Below are 7,048 nucleotides of genomic sequence, written 5' to 3'. Positions count from 1 at the left end.
CTCAGTTAATCTGCTATTGATTCCTTCTAGTGTAATTTTCATTTCAGTTATTGTGTTGTTGATTTCTGTTTGTTCTTTACTTATTCTAGGTCCTTGTTAAACATTTTTTGTACTTTCTCAATCCGTGCCTCCATTCTGTTTCTGAGATTTTGGATCATCTTTACTATCATCACTCTGAATTCTTTTTGAGGTAGGTTGCCCATTTCCTCTTCATCTATTTGGTCTTGTAGATTTTTATCTTACTGCTTCGTCTGTAACATATTTTTTTGTTGTCTCTTTTTTTTTTTTTTTTTTTGATGGATGGGGCTGTGTTCCTGTCTTACTGGTTGTTTGGCCTGAGACGTCCAGTACTGGAGTTTGCAGGCAGTTGGGTAGAGCTGGGTCTTGGTGCTGAGATGAGGGCATCTTGGAGACCTCTCACCAATTAATATTCCCTGGGGTCTGAGGTTCTCTGCCAGTCCAATGGTATGGACTCAGTGCTCTCACCACAGGAGCTCAGGCCCTTCCCCTGGCCCAGTCGTTCAGAGATTCCTCCTGTCCCTTTAGGTGTCTGAGGTTCCCCACCAGTGCCCTGGGAGATGCCCTAGTTGTGAGGAGATGAAAACTCTACATTTTCCTACTCTGCCATCTTGACTCCTCCTCTCATATATCTAAATTATTTTTTAAGGTTGACAAAGATTTAAATATTGACAAATGGTGTTAAAAAATGAAAATTTAGTCACTAATAAAATTTAAATTAAATTATGTATCTCCAAAATGATAAATGAAAAAATGTGGAAATATAGAAAGGTAAATGCAGTACTCTGTTCTTCAGTATGTAGCCTTTTAAAATTGGCTTCTTTCACTTAGTAATATGCATTTAAGTTTTCTCCATGGGTTGATAGCTCATTTATTTTTAGTGCTAAATAATGTTCTATTGTCTCAGTATACCACAGTTTATCTATTCACTTACTAAAGAAGATCTTGGTTGCTTCCAAGCTTTGGCAGTTTTTGGCAGTTATGAATAAAGCTGCTATAAATGTCCGTGTGGATGTTTCTGTATGGACGTAAGTTTTCAGTTTGTTTGGGTAAATACCAAGGACTGTGATTGCTGAATCAGATGGTAAAAGTATGTTTAATTTTGTAAGAAACTACCTTTTTGCATTCTCACCAGGAATGAATATGAATATGAGTTCCTTTTGCTCCACGCCTTCACCAGCATTTGATGTTGTCAGAGTTCTGTGTTTTGACCATTTTAATAAGTGTGTTGTTGTATCTAATTGTTGTTTTAATTTTCATTCCCCTGTTGACATAGGATTTGGATCATCTTTTCATATGCTTATTTGCCATCTGTATATCTTTTTTTGGTGTGGTGTCCGTTATGGTCTTTGCTGCATTTTAAAATAGGATTACTTTCTTTTTGCTGAATTTTAAGAGTTCTTTGTATATTTTAGATAGCAATCCTTATCAGATGTGTCTTTGCAAATAAATTTGTCCTATCTTTCATTTCTTTTTTTTTTTTCATTCTGTCTACCTGTGGGTTACTTAAACATTTTCCAGGGTTCCATTTTTTATTAATTACTATTGTTCTTGAGTTTAACCTCTTGTATAGCTTTTTCAGTATTTGTTATTATCATTACATTATGTATATATAATTTATTATAATCTATTGGTATGTTTTTACCTGTTTTGTGCAGAAACCTTGACTTCCTTTACTCATCCTTGTTTAAATTATAACTTTCTTAAATATATCCTCCACATCAATTTATTTATTTTTTATTGAAGTATAGTTGATTTACAATATTTCAGGTGTACACCAAAGTGATTCAGTTACACACACACACACACACACACACACACACATATTCTTTCCCCAATTCTTTTTCATTATAGGTTATCATAAGATATTAAATATAGTTCCTTGTGTTCTACAGTAGATCCTTGTTGTTTATCTATTTTATATACAGTAGTGTGTATCTGTTAATCTCAAATTCCCAATTTATCCCTCCCTCCTCTTTCCCCTTTGGTAACCATGAGTTTGTTTTCTAGGTCTGTGAGTCTATTTCTGTTTTGTAAATAAGTTCATTTGTATCATATTTTTAGATTCCACATATAAGTGATATCATATGATATTTGTTTTTCTCTGCCTGACTTACTTCACTTAGTATGATAATATCTAGGTCCATCTATGTTGCTGCAAATGGCATTATTTCATTCTTTTTTATGGCTGAGTAATATTTTATTGTCTATATATATATACCACATCTTCTTTATCCATTCATCTGTTGATGGACATTTATGTTACTTGCATGTCTTGACTATTGTAAGTAATGCAGCTATGAACATTGGGGTACATTTCTGGAATTTTTCACAGAATTAGAACAAAATTTTTACATTTGTATGGAGACACAAGAAATCCCTAATAGCCAAAACAACCATGAGAAGGAAGAACAGAGCTGGAGGAATCACATTCCCTGACTTTGGAGTATACTACAAAGCTACAGTAATCAAAACAGTATGGTACCAGCACAAAAACAGACACATAGATCAATTGAACAGTATAGAAACTCAGAAATAAACCCATGCAGTAGGGAAGTTCCTTAAAAAACAAAAGTAGAGCTACTATATGATCCAGCAATTCCATTCCTGTATATAAATCCAAAAAAATGAAAACTCTAATTTGAAAAGATACATGCACCCCAGTGTTCATATTAGCACTATTTACAATAGCCAAGACCTGGAAACAGCCCAAGTGCCCATCAACAGATGATTGGTTAAGAAGATACGGTATATATATATATATATATATATATATGTATATATATATATATGTATATATATATATATATACACACACACATACACATATTACTCAGCCATTAAAAAGAATGAAATATTGCCATTTGCAGCAACATGGTTGGACCTAGAGAATATTATATTTAGTGAAGTAAGTGTGACAGAGAAAGATCAATACTATATTATCACTTATATGTGGAATCTAAAAATAATAAAAAATAAATCTGTATACAGAACAGAAAAAGACTCATAGACATAGAAAAACAACTTATTTTACCAACAGGGAAAGGGTGGGGGAGGGATAAATTAGGAGTACGGGATTGACAGATAAAAACTACTCTACATAAAATAGATAAGCAACACGGATTTACTGTATAGCACAGGGAGTTATATTCAACATCTTATAACCACCTATAATATATAGACGTATAATCTATAAAAAATAACAGGTTCAGTTTGCTGTATTCCTGAAAATAACATAATATTATCAATCAACTATCCTTCAGTTTAAAAAAATTGTCTAGCTGAGTCTTTTTACTGGTTTGTATGAGGTTCAGTGGCTTCTGTCCATGATAAGCAAATGCTCAAGTCATGTTTCTCCCTGAAAGTACCTGTCTTATTCCAGAAATTAGGTGGGTTGATTTCCCTGAGACTTCTGTGATCAGACAAGATCAAGACATCAAAGATTTGCCTTTTGTCCATGTTTTTTGTGAGTGATGCTCTTTCAAACTCTCTATATTTCTGAATAGAAACCACACTTACGGAGTTTTTAATTTCAGCAATGTTGTTTTCTATTCTATCAGTATTACTTGGCTATTTTCCACACCAACATACTCTGTGTTCAAAGTTCTCTTTTATTTCTTTAAACATTTAAAATATTTTTTATTATGTTATCTTCTATAATGTAATAGCATACTTGGGATTCCACTCAATTGTTTTCATTGACTCTTGCTCATGTTTTGAACTGCTTTCTTTTGTGTTTTGTAGTTTCTGGGTTGATTCCTTTAAGTGTTTTTTTACCTATCACCCTAAGGTGCTATCAATTCAAGACATTTTTAATTATTTGATGGCTGTACGTATATTATACCACGTATGTAGTATACCCCTGAATCATACATCTATATGAGGATAGTCGATGTTAAATTTCTCAGTGAATGATTTTTTTCATATGGAGTCAAGGGTTATGTATTTTAACTTGTCTTTGGATTAATTTTTTATTTTAAACTGAGCTTTCTACTACTATAAAGACTATTAGAAATATAGTAGAATACTTTTATAGCCTTTCTAAGGGGGGGGGTCAGCAAATTATGGCTCACATCTGGACTGTAGCTAAATACAGCCTGCCAAGAATGGTTTTTACATTTTAAAGAGTAGTTTGAAAACAAGCAAACAAAAAACAAAGAAAAATACATTACAATGACCGTACATGACCTACAATATCTGAAATATTTACTATCTGGCCTTTTCTGAAAAAAAAAAAAATCCCTGACTCTTGATCTTAAACCCAAGAGTCATTAATGAAAAAAACTAAACAACTTGACCTAATTAAAACTTCAAATTCCTGTTTGATAAATTACAATAGATTCAAAGTTTAAAAAGTTACAAAATGGGAACAAATATTGATAAATTAAAATTTAATAATAGATGAACATAGTTCTTTTCAAGAGAATATAAATGTCTTCTGAAAATCAATGAAATAATCGTCTTTTTAGAAGGCAATTTGATAATATACATAACATTTAAGATGCATATATGCTTTGAGCTAGCAATTGAATTTCTAGTAATATTTGACAAGTGGTGAGGTTATGTTTCTAAAGATGTTCACTGTTGAATTGTTTATAACAGTGAAAAACTTCAAGAAATATTTTAGGAATAATTCACTAAATTATCATACATCCCATCCATGTCATAATCCCATCTAAAATTTAATGAATATCAACTATAAACCTGAGACACAAATGATTTACATGTATTAATTCATTCAGTGTTCATGGACCACCAGTTTGAAAGGTTCAATTATGCTCTCTAATATGTAGGAATGAAAACAGTCTCAATGAGGTTAAATAACTTGCCATAACTCACACAGGTAGTGAGTGGTTAGCAAGTATTCTAATTTGAACATTCTGATTTCAGAGTTCACACTCTTAATCACTTTGCTATATTGGCACTCCATGTAACGCTATCTCGTTATTAAAAGAAAAATATAAACCTGTATATAACATGCAAAAACCTTTAGATTTATTTTAATGAGATAAAAATAATCACAGGGCACTATATATATGTTAAAAACCACACCTCATGGATATATATATATATATATATATATATATATATATATATATATATATATATATATATATATATATCAGCTTAATTTTGAGAAGTCATAAATTTAGATAGACTTTAAATAATTTTGGAAACTCTGTTCATGAGGGAGGTATATGAAAAAGGAATATAATGAGTGAAGTCACAGAGAACTAATAGAATATAATATATTTAAGAAAGAGTGGATATTATTGTAGTGTATGAATATGTGTGTGTGTGTGTGTGTGGTATGGTAATTAGGTAGGGAGTGGAAGGTGTATTACGAGAATATGAGGAATAATATATAGATTGAGTAAAATTGCGCTTGTTCTTTTATGCCATGCTAAGAAAAGAATTTATATTGTAAAAAATAGTGAAGTGTTTCAACCATAGATTTTACAATAATGAATATGGGATTTAGAAGGAACACTGATGGCAGAAAAGACTACAGATTGATTAAGACATTTCCTTAGTTAAGAAGACGAGTTTGAGGCCTACTACAAAAATCAAAGCAAGGTTTGAAAAGAGCATATACATTCCGAGTTATATGTGAGATAGAATTAATAGGGCCTGGTGCCCTGAAATTCCATATAAAAAATAATTGCAGATTATTATGATGAGAAACTCTAGGGACAGTAAATACCAGGGGAGGAAATTAAATGACTGCCCATGAATTCATTTATTTAAGGACAGAATTACAAGTGACAGAAAGTATAAACCCATGTCAATTCTTTCATTTGTTTATAGTTAATACACTTAATTCTCCAGAGTAGTTTTAAGTTTGCAGAAAATATAGAGTTCCAATATACTCCCTGTTGACTTAAAACAAATAGACTGCCAGCAAAATGGGTTTATTCGGGATCAACAGAGAATTATGATTTAGTGTTTGCAACCATGGTGAGCCATGTGTAAATCCCTCCGTGGCAAGTGAAGAACTCTTTATAGAGGGGAAAAAGAAGTTGGGGGGGCTATAGTAAACAATGAGTTCATGGTTTTTCATTGGCCGAGTCCTTGCCAGGAAAGTTGAGGAGTCTCTTCTTTTTGTTGGGCTTTGATATTGTTGCATGGTGTGAGAACCCCCCCTTCTGGTCTCCCAACTCTATTTAATTAAGATTTTTATTCATTAATTTTTTATATTTTCCCCTTTTGATCAAGATCTTTCTCCAAAAGTATCACTGATCAAGAGTCAGGTTTCCTGTTTTCAGTGACCTTTTTGTCCCTCAATACCAGGAGGAACCTTTCCTGGGTATATTGTCTCATGTCAGAGGAAAAGTGGACAGATTGAAAACCTACTGAGGTCACATATGAGTAACAAAAAGAGGTAGGAGGGAAAACTGTCAGGAAGTTTTAAAATAAAGTTCATATGCTATCAAGATCAAGGCATTGGAGATCATCTTAAGTGTTATGTCATCATCAGAAGTTTGGCAACAAACTTCCAAAAGGCCTGGTCTGGATATCCTGGAAAAGCTGTCTCATTAGATGTCCTATGCTTCAATTCTGGGAAAACATTACTTTCAGGACAACAGATGCCGTGCATGTCCAGCCAGGGTTTGGTGCTTTCTTTACATGTGTCACGTGGATCCAGGAATCTATTCCTCAGAGTTTGTCCAGTGAGATTGAAGAGAGTATTTCTTTTCTGATAGACAAAATCTCAAGGTTGCAAAGTATGATGCTTAAGGTCTTTGTCTCCTGAGAGCACACTGCGAAAGATTGCTCTACCAAAACATGGTTATTTTTAATAGAAGAAATTAGGGTTTTGCAATATTGGAATATGTCTTTTTTAATCAGTTGTATGTCAAAAGAGGCAGGAGATAAGTGCATTGGGTGTCATAACTATCTCAAAGAGCGAAAGTTTATGAGTTCTAAAAGGGGTTGATATAAGAGTTAAAAGAACCAAGGGCAATGCTTTTGGCCAAGGTATTTGGAGAGCCCTTAAAATTTTGCCAATTAAGTCTTTATATTTTTACTG

This window comes from Stenella coeruleoalba, assembly GCF_951394435.1.
Source record: "Stenella coeruleoalba genome assembly, chromosome: X".
Classification (NCBI taxonomy): domain Eukaryota; kingdom Metazoa; phylum Chordata; class Mammalia; order Artiodactyla; family Delphinidae; genus Stenella; species Stenella coeruleoalba.
This window is presented reverse-complemented; position numbering follows the sequence as displayed.